The sequence below is a fragment of the Trachurus japonicus genome, chromosome 3 (assembly GCF_045865225.1).
Source record: "Trachurus japonicus isolate A0001 chromosome 3, Traja_1.0".
Taxonomy (NCBI): Eukaryota; Metazoa; Chordata; class Actinopteri; order Carangiformes; family Carangidae; genus Trachurus; species Trachurus japonicus.
In genome coordinates, this window is record NC_140909.1 from 10,379,527 (window position 1) to 10,400,405 (window position 20,879).

A 20,879-nucleotide genomic window follows, 5' to 3' on the forward strand; every position below is an offset into this window, starting at 1 on the left:
TAATGCAAACACTTGAAATTGCAATTTGTAAAAGCCAGTGGGGGGAAAATCTAATCTAATCTAAACCCACACAGCCTTCATTCAAACTAACCAAAGCGAAATCCTTCATATTTCTGCATTTTATTTGAACTGCCAAATTCCAACAACCTGTTCAAATCAAGTTTCTACAGTTCCTCTGTTAAATTATGTTGCTAAATTATGCTGTGATGTTTTGGCATCACGTCTGATTGTTAGTTACTGTTTTAAAATCAATTTTGAAACACCAACTTGTGTAATATTTTGGCATATGCCACTTAAATATATTACAGATACTTTTTTTTTTTTTTTTTTTAAATCTTAGACAAGTGTTATCCAAAATTTTATTCATTGTTAGATGCTGTGTTCTGGTATACTGTAGTATGTTGTGATATGAGTGAAATGAACCTTTAAAATGATCACTAACAATGACATTAACAATTCTCATTGATTCATTTAAATGTTTCCCATCGTTCAGATACCTCAGAGTGACTGTTAGTTTGTCCAGACCTCTGTCTGATAACATGGAGAGACACTGTCTGTGGGTCTGGCAGCGTTAACATTAGCAAATAAAAAAACCCTCAGCAGTGAGTGAAAATGAAGAACCATGTCTGCAAATGGCAACTGAATCAATCCTTGTAAAATATAACTTGATGCAGAACAATGAAAACCCTGTTCTTATTGCGAGCATGGCATTTTGCCAGAAATGTAAAAGTCATGGTTTGGAGGATTTCTTCCAGGAAATAAGTGAATATAGAGCGGCTGTACACGATACAGTCACATGTAAAAGCTCTCATAAAATGGAGGTAAAGCCTAAATCATTATTCTGGTAAATTAACTGGAAGCACAGAAACAGAAATTGATTCAATTAAAAATGTCACAGATGATTACTCGAGAGGCATTCCACATACAGGAAAACACAGGTTTTACAAGGTAAAATGTAATATAGTACAACATAAAACCAGTTGTTGTTTTCTGTATTGAATTTAAAAACATTACTCTGGGGACACTTTTGCAGCATGTCATCCCCTCTCTCCCTCCTTTTTTCAAAACTTTCCTGTCTCTCTCTCCACTGTTATGATAAAAGCATTTTTGTGATTGCGTCATTCTCTGTTTGTTTTTCTGTTTTTCCTTTTTTTAAATTTGTATCAGAGCACACCAGTGTCTACAAAACGTATGAATATCACATATTCAAGATGGCTTCCCAATAAAGAAAAATGTCAGAAATGTGAGAGAACAACAATAAATTGGTGAGGGAGTGAAAACTTTGGTTTAATTTTTATCAGATTATGTGAGTGCTCATGTGAGGGATTTTATTCTGGTTTTGCTCATGTTGAGGAATTTCATAAAATTATGAATTGATAGGCCTATAAACAGTCATGGTTTGTGTCTCCTCTGTCCGTTTTAGTTCCTGTTTTATTTTGAAGTCCAGTGTCCTGTCTTCCTGTGTGCGGCGCCCTGCTGTGTTTACTACATGTGTCTCACCTGTGTCCAACTGTGACCAACCGTGTCTCGTTTCCTCATTAACCTCAGTGTTTTCCCATTGGCTTTGTCGGATCATCTGTTGTCCATGCCTGTGTTTGTCCTGCGGTCTTACCCCGTGTGTTTTCCGTGTTTCTGCCTTCTTGTTTCCTTTATGAGAGAAATAAATACTTTTGTTCACCCATAGCCATCCCTGTCTCTGCCTGGTCTGCGTTTGCGTCTAGTTTCACTTGACCCTGACATAAACACAGCTAATATCAATATTTCTGAGCATGAAACTGACTGTGAAACCTTTTACCCTAACCTTTTTTTTCCACAAGCTATCAATTGAGGAAAATGTTTGCATTGGCCTCTGATCTCTAATTCTCAGTTGGGAATATTGTTAGTTTTCCACACTGATGATGACTCTCACTTTGTGGGGGAAAAAAAAGAACAACAGCAATGTCAAACAAACAGAATGAGCAGCTCCATACATACAGAGGATTAGAGCCACATGTGACATTTTCCCCCGAATTCTGAGATTAAAGTCAGAATTATAAAAGAATAAAATAAAATTCACATGTGGCCCTAATCCCCCCTCTGTGCAAATGTGCCACCGCTGGCAGTTAAAACAAGATAAAATCCAATTTGAACACTAATACTGCTGTGTATCTGGTTTCACTTGGTAATGAATATGTAACACACACAACAGACATATCTCAATTAGGCCGTTTATCTGATGTGACTGTGAGGTTAGTACCAGGGCTAAACAGTTTAAGGCAGTATCTAACTCGTGGTCTGTGATTGGCAGCTATACTGTAGGTTCGCTTTGTTGTCAAACTGATGTTTCCTTGTTTTCCTGCCTGTTAATCCTCTTATCTGTTCTGTCAGTGCTTTGCCAGTATCCTGCCTCAGCCCACCAGGTTGGTACCCACACTCATCAGCCCCCCGTCAGTGCTCACTCATACACAGGTGCTTTAAATCTTCCCCAGCCAGCAGACAACCAGACTCCGATCAGACCCTCCTCCTGCTTCCTGCAGACCTTCACCTGTTTGATTCGCGTCAACTGCTGGGACGAGCAAGCTGAGAAGCAAAAAAAAAAAAAAGTGCTCCCTTCAGATGACATGAGAAGAAAAGCACACGTCCGCCGCCCAGATTCCTCTGAGAAATATCTGTCTTTTCTGTCTTAATGGCCTCAAAGCAGTGACCAGTACAAATGGGTATAATGGTGAACGCTTTCAGACCATCTCTCTGTCAAGATATTCATGGTGTTACACCGAGAGAGAACCACTATGTGAGTGTTGTGTTAAAGAGTACACCGCCAATTTAGCACTTTTTCTACTTTAGCACTTGTATATCACTGCTGGACTCATAATGGACCATTTTTGAAAAAAAAAATCTAAATCAATAAAGCAGAGCCAGACATGTGTTTTTTATTCCATTCATAATCTGCCTCATCTTTTCCTCTTCTTTCTTGACACCTGTATTACCCACAATGCAACTAGACTGTCAACAGTTTTGTTGGACATTTAGGTGCATCATGCAGGTAGCGGTTAATACATAGCTGCTGATGGTGACTTACTTCACACGGCTGCCTCTGCAGACACACATGCATTTATATACCCCCCCATCCCACCCCACATAAAGAGGTATTCAACCTGTAAACAGACTTTCATGTGTAAAAGCACTTGAGTTCCACTTTAGGTCAAAACTGCACCAAAATGAACCTGTGTAAGTTTATTCCCTCAACTCCAGTGTGGCTGCAAAATCCCTCGTTCTGCTTGTGTCTGCACTGGGCAACTCTTGAAAGTGATTTTTTTTTCTTCTCCTTTTTCTTCTTTTTTTTTTGTGCGACTCTGAAACCCCTCAGCTGTGTCAAACAGATGGCTAACTGTAATACATGGACTGACTTATGAGCGGTACTCCACAGGGTACTGCGCTTAAATCGACTGTTGAAGTTGGAGTAGTTTGGATTATAGGACTCTGGAAATCTGCAAACCAAAAATCCTTTTCATCAGAATGTTTATATGTGTCATAGTTCAGCTGCCGTGCTGTAATCCATGTCGCACCCGTGTGTGTGTGTGTGTGTGTGTGTGTGTGTGTGTGGTCCCTTGTGGCACTTGAGTGTTTCCATTTCATGCCACTTCTACTGCACCACAGCTCAGAGGTTCATATTGTACTTCACTTGGCACACTGAACAAAAAGGGACATACTCAGACATCATCAGTAATGATAACCTAATATTGCATTACAGTGTAATGTTGACAGTGCAATTAAATTAATGTTAATGATGTTATCTACTTTTACTAAAGTTGTATATTAGGACTTGTTTGAATGTCTTCTTCCTGTATGTACTGTAGCACTTCCTTTCAGTGTGGTGATACTATATTTCTGCTATAGTGAGATTTGCTGTTTCCATTCTCTGTGTATCTCTCCCTTCAGTCTTGAGGTTGACCTTTTAAACTGTGACAGCTCTACTTCAAAATATGATCGGAATTTGACGTCATTATAACGACACTAATGTGCAGAACAGATCGACTTCTTTATATGTGAAGCTCACGCTTTACAGTATGTACAGTATATACTGTATGTATTTTCAATTGCTTCTCAAGGGGTTGCTTTAGTTCATAGCTTCATAGCAGCTGCTCTTGGTTTTGCTTGAGGATGCTACGATAAATTGAGCCCTGGATTTCTTTCCATCCTTATCCCCTGACATTTAAGCTGGGATAGTGACAATGCATTTCAATAGCCCATTGTTCTGAACCACTATCATCAGTAAAACCCAGGACCTGGGAGCTGTGCTTTTTCACCAAAAAGCAGAAAATGATCACCCATAATCAGACATCATACACCAAGATATCTTGAACAGGAGCATTTCCAGCCATTAGGTGTAATTACTCTCCTGTATCTGCCTTTATATACCTCTGTATTCATATCAAATAAGCCTCTCTGCACATGCTAACACCGCGGTCCTGTCTCTCCTTTATATAGGACAACAGCGGTTCTGGCAGCAGTTAAGAAAAACACCCAACAAAAACACGAAATGGCGAGCTTGGCAAGACTGACACTGGGGCAGAGTAGTTTATGTCTATTAGAGGTCCAGGAACTCGTATATGTTTGTTATTGATTTGTTCTAAGGTCTGAGAACAGGAGAATCTATCAAATGTTATTCATGTTCTGCAGTATTATCACTCCTCTTTCTACACACCTGTGGTCAGTAATGTTCTGCTTTTCTGAAAAACAGCCAATTCACAGCTGAGACTGTGTGCCGGGAATTTTATTTTACCACCTTTAAAAGCCATATGCCTTTTTTTTATATATATTTATAAATAAAGCCACGGTTTCTGCAGGAATAATTCCTTCTGAATTTTTTTGTATCATACCGTAGGTCCAACTATTTTTTTTGCCAGATGGCAGAAATTCGATGCTGCACTGATTCTCTTTGATGGCAGGACATAAAGCGCTGCTCTAAAAACATGCATCTGTGTGATATCACAAAATCCTCTGCCTCAGATACAATCTGCGTGTACATCTGGTCATAATCACATTTTAAACATTGGTTATACAATAATCTGTCTTTAATGTCTGTGTGTACTACTGGCAGTGCCTTCTACTGAACAGCAAAGTGAGCTGCCACAGAGATAAAGCGATTTGTAGGCAGCTAGCAGGTATGTAAACTGCTCAATATTCAGAAACAAAATCAAAGAGAAACAATTACAACAGCAAACTGGAACATTTGAAACAGTTTTCATTGAGGATTCTTGTTCGAGCTCCATCAGAAGTGATACGTTCGTCCATATTGGCCTTTATTATCTGCAGAGCACAACTACAACTACCTTTTTATAGTGTGGGTGTAACATAGGAAAATGTTTACGAGCCTCTGTGTACATTAGCATCTGGACTTGTCTGCATGAACCAGATCACACTGGAGCTTCACACCTTTTGTCTAATGAAGAAGGTTGGTGGCTTTCACAATAGTTACAATAATTTCACTTATAAGCAAAACTGATCATTTGTTGTCGTTTAAATTGCAAACAATGTCAATTGTCAATTGAAAAGAGTTCCTAATGATATCTGTAAAAACAGATCAAGCAGCATAACGTGTGATTCAATGAGGCCTGAACACATCAAAATAAAATTAATGAGTGAGAAAAAGTAAAATGAGGTAGCATTTGTAAGATGAAAAAACAAAAAATAAAATGTGTTCACATAGAATAAACACTCAGTAGAAAATACAAACATTTTATATTTTCACTTTTCAGTTGTGTGTAGAGAAAGAAGTAGATAATTAATATCTTGGTTCCTCTGTCATGAAAAACATAACAGGAACACATAATTCATATAATTTCATTGCCGTACAAAAATACGTCTAAGTCTCATCAGTGATTCACAAGTCTGCAGTGATGAAATATTAAACGTGCCAGGCTGCCCTGACCAGTCATTCGTACATTTCTGCACAATGTACCATACAACAGTAATTTTCATCCATTAGGACTATTGATGGTCAACTACAGACCTACCTGCTATCTAATGGAGTCCTGTTTAACAGCCACAGAGTGGTTGGTGACTGGTTGTGCTACAGAGATTTATTCTATCTTCATATCATAAAATGAATTATCATGGACAGAAAAATGACAGTCTGAAAGCATGGCATCCTGCCAACAAGCTTAGTATCTATTAATTCTGTTTTAGCTGACAACGGTCCTGCTCATTACTTTTCACTTCACGATTTGAAGGCAGTCATTTTGTCTGTGTTAGGACCGTGAAGGAATGGTTTCTTACTATTTCCAGAGACGGGTGATTTGGAGAAAGCCTGTAATCTGGTCCAGACTAGGAAAAGTTAGTGTGCTCCTGACTTTTAGAGGCCTGTCTCACTTGGAGCAGCGTGGATCACCATGGTAACCGACACAGAGTGGCTAACCTGCTCTGAAGCAGGTTATGTTTAGAGGATTACATAAAGCTGTGTGTGAACAGACTGCCTCCAAACCAATCAGCTCTCTGGAAAAATTGTCAGAATTTCATCAGGATTTTGTTGTTGACACACACACACACACACACACACACACACACACACACACACACACACACACACACACACACACACACACACACACACACACACACACACACACATGCTGCATTCACGTCCAGCAATAACCTTAATTTACCACAGTTTATAATTAATGTTCATCATACCAACACCCACCGAAACACCTAAAAAGTAATTTGTTATAATACTTCTTTTTTGGAAGAACAATTGGGTCAATGTGGCGTAGTCGTATATCATCAGACTTCAAGCCTCTTTGAGACCAGAACTCAATCAGCTGGTGTGATACTATAAAATATGTCTCCTGTGCTCTGAAGACTTTTAATCCAACAGGAGAGATAATGGGCTCACTGTGATTACACACAAAATATGAAAAGTTTAGATAATGTGGAGTAGCAAATGAGTAAATTTGTATTTCAGTCTTCAACTCTTTCTCTCACTCTTTCTCCACTAGAGCACAGATATTGGCCTGCATTGAACTTAAGCCTTTCACTTCTTTAAGCTTCTTTAAGGGATAGTTCAACATTTTGGCAAATTGGCCCATTGCCATAATCACTATAGTCATAGCAGTAGGTTTGTTACCTTTAATCGTTGGTGCAAGCTGTTTTGAGAACGGCGGAGCCGAGCCGTGAGCTGCTCAGAGCTACGGAGGCTAATGGGATTTCTTGGTTTCTCTCATCAAACTCATCAAATACACAATCCAACAACTCCAAAACGCTCTCGTGGACAAGTTGTGACCTGCTACGAGACGGAGTTGTTTTCGAGGTAAAGCAGAGACTGCTTGCCGAAAAACTGTCCCTGAGGGCAACGCGCATCAGCGGTTTTGCATGAATTTAACTCGGTCTGGTAACGTTTTGTTATTATCTCATAGCGTGGTGAATGTGCAGGTCACAACTTGCCCACCAGAGCGTTTTGGAGTTGTTGGATTGTGTATTTGATGAGTTTGATGAGGGAAACCAAGAAATCCCATTATAGCCTCGTAGCTCTGAGAAGCTCGCAGCTTGGCTCCGCCGTTCTAAAAATAATCACCCAATTAAAGGTAACGAACCTACTCCTAAAACTATAGGGATTACGGCAATGGGCCAATTTGCCAAAATGTTGAACTATCCCTTTAAGACAAAAAAATGCACATTCACACAGGTGAAAATCCGCAATGTTTTCCTTCCTCTACATCAAAGAGGCAGTTATAGCAGACATGCAGCGTATAAGGAATACAGGTACACTTAGTGAGGCAGTAGTGGCAATGAAAAAAAGGAACCTATGTTGTGTTACAATGAGCCTGTGTGGAGGCTGTTGTACCCACTGTATTTTCACTCATCACTCTCTGCTAATGCTCTATTGTCGTCAGTCTCGTCATTGTGTGTAAAATATGCTCAAGTGGAAACAAATCCCATTGTAAAAATATCTGAGGAACTTGAATGTAAGCAGTGACACAGAAAACAAGTTACCACAAGGGGGCCTATCTTTCCAAAAAAAAAAAAAAAAGCACAACCTTCAATTTACAGCGTTTTTATACATTTTGGACATAAAGAAAATTGGTTTAATTTATGATATCAACTCATTCCTGAAAATAAATTCCTCAAGGTGTTTAAAATCAGATGGTAACAAACAACAAACTTATAGTTGCTCATAATAAACATGTGTAAAAAAACAAAAAAAAAACACACATGCACTTAAACACAAAAAACATCAGGAATAATCAGAAGCTTTCCTGATTGGGATGTGGGTTCCCCCGCTCCTATTCATTTATCCCGTAAGTGGCCCTCACTAGTCCTTCTCTTATCTCTGAGTAAAGTGAATCAGTGTGGCCAGCTGAGCAGTCAAAGCAGAGAGCCAGGGAAGCACCTGGCCTTACACAGCTATCTGATTAGAGGACGTTGCAGGCCATGCCGAACCAGACCAGGGCAGGCAGTGGCAGCAGCAGGGCAGATCTGGAGCAAAATGAACTAAACCAGGCTAATTCTATTGCAACTATGGCCTCCCTTAGAGGCTTAGAGCAGCAGGTTCAAATCAAAGCAATGCCATAGCACAGACCAACCTTATCAAGCCAGGAGTCAGGAATGAGGACTGCAGCGAAGAAACTATAGCTTCACTGGTTCAGAACAGCTGATTGGTGTTCTCTGAAGCATGCATTTAATGATTAAACTCTTATTATCTACAGCGTCCCCAAGCTCCCAAATTGGCTTATGAAAAAGAGTCCTCTGACATATTTTATCTCAGCTGACAAACACAGGGATGTTGAAAGTGACACAGTAGAGTGAAGGTATTAGTGAGAGTTCGACATCCGAAAAAGAAATAAATTACAAAAGAGTTCAGAGAGAATTTCATTGTTATATTGTAGGAAAAGGTGGTTAGCACATGGAAAACCATCTGCACTTGCAACATGGAAATATTGCCCTGCACCCCCATGATGGTAAAGAATGTATACCAGCATAAGGTAGAGGCTTAGTTGGTAAGACCCATGGGCTGTGCTAGAATTAGATTTGAAGCTGGTGCTACCTGCAGCATGCAGCTGTCAATTTCAGTATCCACATGCAAAATCCATGACTTACATGTTCAGATGAGGCAATAATGCACAGCACATTTTGAATGCACATCTTGCTCATCAGTGCACATGTGATGTTTGCTTAGATTGTTATATTTAGATGTAGAGGGCAATGGAACACAAATCAATTCTTCTCTCATTAGGGAATGTAACCCAGTGAACCACTTTGACTATGGGTGGAAAAATAATATCAAGAGACACATTATGTAGGCTGTCACTAATAGAGCAAGCATCATCATGTCATGATGTGGTATTGGGCCCTTCATGCTGATTAGTTATTTATAGAAAAGGATACTATTAGGCAATCAGAAAGACCTGAAAAACGACAGCCCGTTGTTCAGAAGTGTTTGTTAGTGCTGAGCAAATGTAGGGCTTTTTTTCCTTGACAGTATCAGTCCCATTAGGCTGTTTTTGTTCTTTTTTTTCATTTTTTGGTGGAGTGCATGTTGTGCAGTGTGAGTGTAATACAGGAGAGTTGTAGGTCAGAGTACTGCAGGAGTAGTCTGAGCAAGAATGGCCCATGTTTCACTTTTGCTTTCGTCAGGAGTCCATGACAACGACCACAATGTCTGCATTATATCATAGTTGTTGCTTTTAACCATCATATTAGCTTCATTGATTAAGTGCAGCAAAGTCAGACAATGGTTACATTAAAGTTTTTTTTTTTCTTTTTATCATGGTATTACATATTTTGAATTCAAGTTTCAAAGGACTATCTGAACAATGTTCAATAAAGTTTGGCCTTCAAGTTCTGTCTGAATGGGCAGGTCCTGAGGTCAATCCTTTCATGGCTGGATTACCACTGCTTCCTCAATGTGTGTCAAGTATATATATATATATATAAAAAATGATTAATTAAGAATTTATCTCAATAACCTTTTAAGTCTCTTTCATATTTTTCCACGTTCATCAGGACAAACCACTGTGACTCAGACTCCTGAAGCTCAGTCTGGTGCTCTAGGTCAGACTGTTTCTCTCAGATGTAAAGCCAGTTCAAGTACGAGTGGCCTCTTTCATTATACCTTCAGAAAAACGAGGTCCTGTCTGTAAGGGGGTTCCCATGTTAAAATTTAGTCTTGAGACCTTTTTGTATTTCAGTTTTGGTCTTATACTTTGCATATTCTTGAATTCATTTGTTTAATCAAGTGACCACCCATTAAATCAAAGACCAGCTAGTATTCTTGCATAGAAACACTTTCCTTATCCCAGCGAGTGTTTCTAAGAAGAATAAAGGTTAACTAGGCCACAAATCCTTCAAATCCAACCCGTGAACTGGGGCACAGTGGAGTTATCTGTCTGATTTTTTTTTTTACAATGTGCTTAATAACCTAAAAAGGAGCCAAAAAAGAAAACATGAATTACCCAACAGAGGTAAATCCCACTGTAGTTCAGTGTCAGACTCCTTCAGACAAAAGTACTGGAGACTTCCAGGAATTCCAAATAACAACCAGAGTTCAAATATTTACAATAACAATCAAATATGCTGATATTATTGTTATTAGGCTTATATAAAATGACCATGGCCATCATGCATTTGAACATATGACTCTCTCACTCTGTCTCACATGTATTTCTTCCCTGCTGACACATTTTTCGCCACCTATCACAGAGACAAGACCACTCATGTGGTTACATCCTGTTGCATATGTTGCATAACAAGGTGAGTGACAGGACATCAACAGGAGACTGCCCCCCCCCCCCCCCCTCCATAAAAAAATGGGCAGCAGGTTTGCACAACCCATAGTTATTGTTGCACAATTCTTGGCCCATGCTTGGAGGAGGTTGGAGTGTATTTCTTAATGTTACCATGACAACAAAATATGCCAATATGCACGCCACTGGTACATTCCAACGGGTCGTATCCAAGGTAGAGACAAATGACCGATCTGGTTGTTTAGGTCTGTGGACTTAATAGCGTCGTCATAGGGTTGGCTTGGTGGGTGAGCTATTTGTTTTGGAATTAACATTTTGGTGCGTGGCTTTTTCTACCTCACCAACTGCGAGAAAGACTGATGAAATACAATAACTGCACGGTGAGCAGGGAGAGAGATAAAGACATCAGGAATTCATATATCTATAATTTAGCAGTAATCATTTGGCTCAGTAACCTACAAAAACGCAGTCTCTGCCTTGTGCACTGACACCGACTGAAGAAGACTTCTCAGAGCGTAGTCTTTCAGTTCGGACACATGTTTAACAAAAAATGCTGTAAGATGCGAAATTCACAGTGTTACATCTTAGTTTTGTAAAAAAACAAACAAAAAAAACAAATACTTCTCAGTAAAGGCATCCCTGATTCAGCTAGAGTTTGATGATTCATATTGTTTTTAAATTGAAGGGATATGCTCAGAGATATGATAACATCTGCCCATTGAATAAAAACACACATGATCCTGTATAATACAGATTTAAATCATACACTTGCCTGTGTTTCTTGCTCAGCTAAACGTGCACAGACAAGTGTTTAAAGGTGTTGATGGATGCCCTCAGAGGGGCAGTCGTTCATCTTCATAGATCCCTTTCTTTTGAAGGATTGGTGTCAAAACACTGGCTTCTAATGGATGACTTGCTCAGACAGGACCACAGCTGTGTCTCTGGGTTTTCTCTGTATAACTGTTTGAACTCGCACTTGCAAATCTGGCAAACTCTACCTATATGAAAATGTGTTGAAAGTATACATTTTGATAACACAGTGAGTTTGGCTTCAGAAATGCATTTTTACCTGAGGGGGGGGTGTTTGTTTGTTATGTTATGACCGTTTTTTGTTGTTGTACATCTAGATGTATATCTATATGCAAATACATAGGCCCAAAAGTGTGAGTCTTCTAGTCAAGATAGGCATTCGTTATGAATTTTTCATTACATTTAATAATACCAGTATAGCAATTTCAATCTTCAATCTTTTTAGCGCTTTGTTTTCTTATAGTTTTCAAGTGCCAGCAATAAATGTTACGTAGGGACTGTGGAGAAACATCCCTGACAGTCAGGACGTCTTGAATCTTCAAGCAGCTTTCAAGGTTTGACATGTGTTTGGGGTCATTGTCTTGCTGCAGTGTGACTCCTTCTCTTCAAAGATGCAGACCAGAGGGTATAGCATGACTCTGAAGAATGATGCAGTGCTACTCAATGTTTAGTCAATCCGGTGCAAGTCTCTCTGCAAATATTCCCTCCAAACGTTTGGCCTTGTGTCCCCCTCCTGAGAAGTGGATTGAAGTGGTCTGTTTTCTAAGAAAGTCCCCTCGCTGTTTTTTGAGTCTTAATTCTGTATTTAGCAAATTCTGTATCTGTGATGGAGTTACTTTTCTGTCTCTCAGGGAACCTAACTTGTTGTATTGATCTCCTGGTGGAGTGGTCACTTTTTGTCAGTCTGATCGTGCTTTAGAAAACACTGATCCAGTTTTCACAAAGCGCTGTAGAGTTCCCTGCACTGCTCCCTTAGAGACCTTTAGTCTAGCCATGATCTGATGCAGAGAAAACTCCTCTTTGTGTAGAATAACAATTTCACTTCTGACACTTCCACTTTGCACTGATCCCATTTTGCTGCTGTGACAATGCTTCTCGGAAAGCACTGGTCTGCTGATGACTGAAGGGACAGTCATATTTATAGCAGGTGAACACTGGCTGCAAGTTGAGTCACTTGAACAGGCCTCTGAGAGTAGATCAGATATATAGATAGGCTTTAGAAGTGGAAAACACACACCCAAACTGGATTTAAAGGAATGTAAACTGTGATACCCAGCTGGAGGCCGTAGTTGTTTTTCAGCTGGTGATTACAACTTAAGTTTCTATACACCCAATCTGCAGGAAGGCCTGCCCGGTCCCTTCAGCACCCCCCTCCTTTCCCCTGTTTGAATTTGGTCAGTCCTGTGAAGTCAGCTGCTGCCTTTAAGTGCCATAGGAAATAATGGACCTCTGAGCTGAGCAATGACGAACGTTGTCAAGATGTTGCCACGTGTTTTGAGGGGAAATGACAGATATAACCATGACAGCAAATCACATTGTTTGATATATTTCATTGGTTTGCTCTGTTTGTTTATTTATTTTTATTTTGACAATTTTTATAGGATAATAAAGGGATTTAAACACCAAACACGGATGTAATGCAGCACAATCCAGCTGCATAGCACTGTTCTCTTTTAGGCTACTACCAGAGTAGCCTTTTCAAATTTTCTGTATCATAGACTGTTTTTTCACAACATTCAAGTGAAAAATAAGGTTGGAAATCAAATAATCTCAGTTCATTATATCCAAGTTAAATTTACACAATTTAAGTAAAAATGTAAGTAATGGTGTCTTGAAATAGGCTATCAATGTTTGAATGGCAGCATTGTGTTAACCTTTCCACTCACTATATCTGTCTTGTGAGAAACTGATTTATATTTAGTAGTTTGTAGGATATCTCAAGATAATGTTCAAAGTAATGTTTTTTCTTTTCTTTTTAAACAAAAAGCAAAAAAACAAAACAGGTGGTATCTGCTGTGATAGCCTAGAAAGTACAATTTTAAGCAAAATGTCATGGAATAATAGAGCTATTATGAAATGAATGACCAATGAGCCCAATGCCACAATTCATTTAATTTGTCATACATGTGCTATTTATGTGTTCTGCACAATTTGTTAACATGGTTATTTAAAAAACATGCATAAAACATTTTCTATTGAATAAGAAAACACTTATCTGAAAGCCTCCTACTAATAAGACTGGAACAACACTTGTGTCATTAGTCATTTTGTGTTTCTTTGGAGTCACTTTGTGTCTCATTTTGGATTTTTTTTTTTTAGGTCTCTGTGGGTATTTTGTGTCTCTTTGTCATCACTTTGTTTTTTTTCTTTTAGCTTGTTTGTGACTCCTTGTGGTGATTTTGTTTGTTTGTTTGTTTGTTTGTTTCCTTGAAGTAAATGTTGAATCTCTGTGTTGTTGTTTTGTGATACTTTGTGCACATTTTGTGGCCTGTCATCACATTTTTTTCCGTCTCTTTGTTGCATTTTCTGGGTCTCATTGTTGTAACATTTCAAACACTATGCAGTGTTCATGTAGCATTTAGCATATTCCCTACTACTTCATTCAGAGGAATTAGGTCAGTATAGGGCCCATCAACCATACATGAGTTTATCTGAGGTGGACTTTGTTCAAGTGTGTTTTGATCGATAGCTAGTTACCCTTTTGCATGAGGTCTTCGCAGCTCTGGAGTTGTAAATTCTGAGTTTTGTCGTGGCCCTGAAGGCGTCACTTCCCGGGATGTTTACTGCGCCCTCCCAGTCCCCGCCGCTGCCTGCCGCCTGCTGCCCAGGGCTGGCTGCTGGGGCTCGGGGATGACGCCACCTCTCGCTCCGCCCCGGCGCAAACTCGCTCTTTGCGTTCATTTCATTCCTCTTCTCATTCCGAGCATTCTTCGCATCTCTGTCAGTGCGCGAAGCGATTCACCTACACCTTTTTCCCGGCTGGCTCAGAAACACCAGAATAACTTGACATAGTATTAAAAAAAAAAACCCAGTAACATCACATTACCAAAAGAAAGCGACATTTTTTATATGAGATATCAATAACGAGGTAAGTTTCACTGGTAGTTGCAGGTATTCAAACTGGTTGTAAGACTTCTGTTCGTGGGGGCTTATAGTTTGCGTGTTTTTTTTTTATATTTTATTTTGGAAATGCTGTGCAATTTATTAAAATGTTGGCTACATTTAGGTGTTTACTATTCATTCCCATGGCGTGAAGTAACGTTTAGGTCGTCTTGTTTTTTCCATCGCTGAGATAGATGGCCGATTCTGGTCGCTGTTGCAACAGGATGCTCACTTTGAACACTCACTGTTGTTGTGCAGCCCGTGGCTTTGACATAGCAGCGGAAAAATCTTTGACATTTTTCACATTTTTTTGAAAAGAAGCCCGATCGTACGCCCCTATAAAAAGCCCCCAGGTGTCGTTTTGCCCAGTGGCCAGATCCTTTCCTCAGAAACTCCCGGTGGGATTCAGGATCAGGATGAACTAAAAAAAAAAAAAAAAAAAAGAACACACACACACTGGCACGGTTAACATTTTTTTTTTTGGACAAGATGACGGCTGAAAACGTTGCTGTTTTCCTCTCTGTAGTTGGCTCAGCCGGGACTTGTTGGAGATTTCACCGGAGCATTTTCGGACCACCTCGAAGAAAACGCCGGAGAGAGAGAGAGAGGGAGACTTGTTGCTTCAACACGTTTGACGGTGCTTTTAAAAAAAATCGACAGCGAAGTTTTGTGTAAGTCATTTCTTTTGTTTCTCTCCCAAACATGTCTTTATTTCTTACTTATCTCACCGGTCTCCATGTTGCTACTGTAACTCTAACGACACCGACTGAACTGAACCGGAGGAAAAGGTTAGAGACCAAACTCCTTTTTTTTATTGTTTCGTATTGCGGGCTGGATTAAAAGCTCCTCTCTGCCCCTCCCTGAGTGTCAGAAGTGTAACAAAAACTACTAGTCTGACAAACAAACTATACTAATTTCCATTTTTGTACAGTCTAGTGTCACTCACGGGGATATCTCCAGTGATATAAAGCAGAGTATTCCGGTAAATGTGGAGGGTTTGTTGAGCTTTTACGTGGGGTTTCCTTCATTGTTTTCCTTTTCCTCCCTCCACTTTGGGAAATGCCTGCTCAGCTAAAAACTGAGGTCCCCTAAGTGTAGGCCAGCAGTGTGTGTGTATGTGTGTGTGTGTCACAAAGTTTTTACTCCTTACAGTAGTTTCCACCCTCATAGCCTAGATGCAAAGTGAGAAATGTGAGAAAAGGCCAAAAGCTTTCATTATAGCTACTGTTTTTTAAAGTCATCTTAAACTAAACGTGGGTGTAAGCTACTGTAAGCACTGCACTGGACCAAAGAGGGAAAGATTTTTCCCTCTTTGTGCCAGACTTTGGTAACTCTCTGCTCCACCACCACCACCGACCCCCCTCCCCTTTTCTTGACACTTAACTGAATATTTGCTGCATCAAGTTGTCAGATTTAGTTTGCTTTGAACAAACAGCCCAGTCAGGTCATCAGGCCACAGTTTACACAGCTCAGATATGCGGCTGTGATTCAATCAAAGTCTACTTTGTTTATATACTTCGTTAATTTAGCTAAGGGTTGTAAAATGCACCTTAACGTCGCCTCGTTTGTTATGTTTTGGCTCTCCAGTTCAGTATCTCTGTCAGCTGTCATCGCCGGCTTGAGGAAAGTAACTAATTGCCTCCTTTTAGAATATGAATTTTGTGAAAATTGCTGTTATGTATTATTATGACTATTGTTATTGTTAGCTTAGCAGGAACTGACACAGCTGAGCAATGGGGTGAGAGACAGATCAATACAAGCTTTAAGGAGGTTCTTGAACAAAATCCACTTTCTGTCACTACTACTATTAGAAGTTTTTTTTTGTCTGCAGCACCCACAGCCACCATCCCTTATGTTTTTGCAGTTTTCATTATATCAAATATGCATTTTCCGCATTTCTTCCAGTAGGTTTGTAGAAAATAAAGATTTAATTCCATTTAATTTAAGTAATAGGTCTTTTGTCATTTCCGGGATACAGTTTGGATGCAGTCAGGCGTAACCCCAGACATGTCACAGTGTAAATCTGCTTGCCTGGAAGAAAAAAAAGAAAAGAGCAGGAGTAGAAATAGATGCTTTGTTTTCAGCTTATGCAACCAGTGGACCTGTTGGATGAAAGCCTGCATAACATTTGTGCAAGAATAGGATGTTGTCTTTGTTTGACCGAATTAGACTTTACTTCTGAAACGAAGAGTTTCTAAACGTCCGCTGCTTTTCAATGGAGCATAACTCATCACATTAGGTATTAACTAGCCTACATAGACATGTTCACAGCTATGTTGACAAAGAGTGTCTTTTTCTGTATAGTGTAATTAGTCTAAAGAATGTGTTAAAAAAAAACAGTCTCCTAAAATGATTGTTAAAATTATGTTGTGTGACATTTAAGCAGATGCCGATAGATATGTGAATGGCAGTGGGTTGCTCTGTTATCGACACACAGCTTTCGAGGCTACACAGGTGGTGTGTTTTAATGCGCTTTAATGCATTCCTCATTCAGATGTTGCCCCTTTATGTTTCCTTGTTGAGGTCTGAGCGCAGGACCGCACAGTGTCGTCAGTCTGTTGTGAAATGTTGATAGAAGAATAATATTCTTTCTGAAGCACACTGACTTGACTGTGTTAGCTCATGGAGTAAAGTGAGACTGTTTCCTCTCTTTGGCCGTCCACCAAATATCGTTTAAGGGCCGTTGACTTTCAGAGCATCATATTTTGGCCAAACATCTGTCAAATATATTTGTGCGTTTTGAGCTTGATGAGAAAACATAGAAATCAATTCTTGCCTTTTGCTTTTTACAAAGTAGAGATTAACTCTCTCTTGCCAGGGACGGGGGTTTGTGAGGCCAGCATTATGTGTATAAGACACGCATCGGTCTTCTTCATGTGTGTCTGTGCAGTGACACTGATTTTGAAACTGTCTTTCCAACACTGTGTGTACTTTTGGCATCTGGGGACATAATTTCTAGCTATATCATTTAGTATAGTACACAGATAAACCCTGTGACCCATATCTGTCTGGGCCTCATAACTACACACTGGACTGATAAGAATATGCTTATTTATTTTCTCGTAACCAAAGAGGAAATAAAAACTACCTCTCTTACAACTCCATATTGTCACCATCATCTTAAATCTCAGATCGACCCCTAATTATTCCTGGCTGATAAATGAATAGCACAAACTCTGTTCCCAGCAGGATCCACCTGTGTGTCATGTACTCCATGCAACAGGTACTATGGAGCAGCAATGTGTTTTTTGTCAGGATTGAATCTCATTTGAAATAGCTTTTCAGTCCAACCAGTTTTATTTTACATGAGTTGTGATTAAAAAAGAGCTGCCATTAACTCTAATCATAGATTTGGGCCTCATGTTTAGTCTATATATAAATATATAGACGTTATACAAAAGACTTAACAACTAAAATCGTTTCCAGTTTGGATTAAAGGTAATATCTATTGGGTAAACTGCACTGTAAGCTGTCATTTTGTGTTTACTAGTGTTTGTGTGCACAACAGAGGAGATTTAAAAGGAAAAAAATGTCTGTTTACGTCTTGGTTTATGGTTTGTGGGTTACAGCTTTGTTACCACTTAGATTAGATGTTAGGTCCTTGCCAAGATACTTTCATGGTTCGGATGATATTTGTTACTGTCAACAGTGTAAAGCTTTCATAGTGTCGCAGTTTCCACAGTTCTTGGGAATTATTCCACATCATACATGTGTGAGACAGACGTTTTGTGTTCGACAAACAGGCTTTAAGCTGTGAGTGAGTGACTGAAAACACGCATGTATGTGTAACAGGTCTGATGAATTCCTCATGGGAATGTGAACACATTATGTGTCCCAGATTTTTAATTGAAATGATAATACATGATACAATTTTTTGTTATGAAAATTTCCAGGCTAGAAAAAAAAAATCTCTGATGTGTAATTGAGTCTGATCACAGAGTCATTAATTGTGTAATTAGATGTGATGTGTGGCAGGGGTAGAATCACATCAAAACATCAGTGATCTCCATGGTCAAAGCACGCTTTAAAAAAGAGGACACTCCTGCAGGCTTCCAGACTGTGTGTGCCCTGAGGTAAACCCTGGTCTAGAAAGGGAATTTTAGAGTATGCACTGCAGCTCAGCAGTTTGAGCTGGGCCCACTGAGGCCAGCGGAGAGTGCCACCAAAAAGGAAAAGCTGGCTCAAAGCCACTGACGTCATCTAAGTAAATCTGCTTCAGTACTGCAGCCATAAAATGACTGCCAGCTACCGAATGCACTTTGGCCTTGTCAACCACCTTTAGTGGTGCAACACAGTTTCTTTTTTTTTCTTTCCTCCTCACTGTGTATAGTTATGGAAGACAGTCTGTGTTTAAGTCTAGTCCCATTTCACTTGAGTAGTAACAGACTTTGCCTGTTCATTCAAAAGGAGCAAGTCATGTTTGAGCCCTTCTAGGTTTACAGAAAGCATCAAATGACTTTGAGCGTTTCATATCCTTTGAAGTCGTACCACTTTAATATTACAGTCTCATAATGTTTACCATATGGCAATCTCAGTCATTTGCACTGGAAAGAAGGCATTAAGACTACATAATGTCTTAACCACTTACTGTATTATGGACATGCAGTGCCGTAGAAGTAATTTAGATGCTGGGACATGGTAATTTTTTTTCCAAGTTTTTGTTTGAATAAAAAGACAAAATAAATGAGCTGCCTCATGATCACTCACAGATGAAAAGCAATATGTACTCCATGAATCATTAGATGAGTCAGTTTCTGAAACCACTATAAACATTTTGAGTTCTTAACCACAATGAAAGCAGGAAATCTCGGCTTCAACAACTTCCTGTCTCTGGTGGCCATAGTAGCGGTGGTGGTGTTCAGCTTCCCACTAGTGAAAAGAAACAAAGGAACACAGTCACTTCATTTACTGTGTATAATTTGCGGCCTGTATTCAAATGTGGGTTATTCAGTCTCGCTGGCACCGTATTCTCCAGTCGTTGCTTGTAATAAATTCCCACAAGACCTTTCATCAATGTTGTGTTGTTATCATGGCCGACACAGATCAGGCAGGCTCTCTCTGCCCTGAAGGTGCCCTGGATTCAGTGGAGGCACAGATAGACTGGAGGGTAAGCTCCCAACATTAACATGCAGGCTGTGCCCAGTAAATTAGTTTGGAATCCGAGCCGGGACAGAGCAGTGGAGAGCTGCATTGTCCACTGGGCTCCACGCTCACTTTTTTCACTTTTTTCCCCCTCATGTGCTTCTAAGTTGAAAAATTTTAAGAGCGCATAAAGAACTTTAGAGGCGTAATGAAAATTTTTATCAAATTATGTGTTTTCCGTTATAAAGGGAAAGGAGGAGGCATTTACTAGCAAAATGATTTCACTTATTTGAATACAAAAAGTTGTTTTTATAAATGAATTTTGCTTCCAAGTGTATTTATTTGATAATGATGTAATTATTTATACTTAAATTGCCTATGAACAGTATGAACATGGGGATATTTTCTGCCACTGTAGGTGGATGATGGTGTAGTATCAGTATCAGAGCCTTTGGTTCATGTAAATTTGTTTGACTTCCTCCTTTTATGAATCAAAACTTTGCGTATATGCTACTGAACTGAACTGAACTGTAGGCATCATCATCACCACTGTCCGTTCCACTCACGTAAACTTTTTTCCTGTAAAGTCTGTTCAATAGACCCAAATAACCCAAATAATAAACATGTTGGTTTATAAGTCCACCAACATATTTTATTTTCTCATTTTTAGATGGTATGTCGTTACGTTCGCAGCTAATGATTATTTTTAAATAATCTACTGATTACCTTCGTGCGTCCATTTGTTGTCATCTCATCTTGTTTTGTCCTGATCTCTAACATATTAACTGCACAAATCACAGAAGTGTATGGAAAGGAGCAGATATCTATGGATTTTCTGTTAAACAACGATCTGTTTCAGTTCTATATGTCCAAAAAGCATGATAAGACCAAAAGCAAGTATTTGTTAATCCATTTTTTTGGTGTATTTTCACCAAAACAGAGCACACAAATACTTCTACGTTTGCTGTTATATACAATTCATAGTGATTTGGAGAGCCATGTTCTGTGTGGGCGACTGGACATCCTCTTCTTTGTATAGACTTAGTATAGCGTCTAACTTAATAACTGACTCCTCAGTGTCTTACAAAAAACATCAGCCTTGGATTTCTCATTACCCATCCAATGCCCAAAAAATTCCAATTACAGTAAGCTATACAAGTAAAG

General features: G+C 39.4%; 2 protein-coding genes across 7 annotated transcripts in view; both read left to right on the forward strand.

Annotated features, from left to right (window-relative positions):
- The window catches only part of mical2a (microtubule associated monooxygenase, calponin and LIM domain containing 2a), a 46,825-nt gene extending 41,203 nt beyond the window's left edge, over nucleotides 1-5,622 (forward strand). Inside the window, exon 24 of one of the 2 annotated variants that reach the window (XM_085760733.1) lies at nucleotides 2,368-5,622. The gene's annotated coding sequence lies outside the window, so the exon portion shown is untranslated. The remainder of the gene's footprint in view (nucleotides 1-2,367) is intronic. The other variant, XM_085760715.1, reaches the window with a different exon arrangement.
- An 8,756-nt stretch (nucleotides 5,623-14,378) lies between these two features.
- Nucleotides 14,379-20,879, forward strand: part of tead1b (TEA domain family member 1b) — a 45,517-nt gene continuing 39,016 nt past the window's right edge. For 2 of the 5 annotated variants that reach the window (XM_085760792.1, XM_085760809.1), the window contains exons 1-2: nucleotides 14,431-14,619; nucleotides 15,160-15,304. The gene's annotated coding sequence lies outside the window, so the exon portion shown is untranslated. Of the gene's footprint in view, nucleotides 14,620-15,159; nucleotides 15,305-20,879 lie in introns of all 5 variants that reach the window. The other 3 variants (XM_085760800.1, XM_085760827.1, XM_085760819.1) reach the window with 2 other exon arrangements.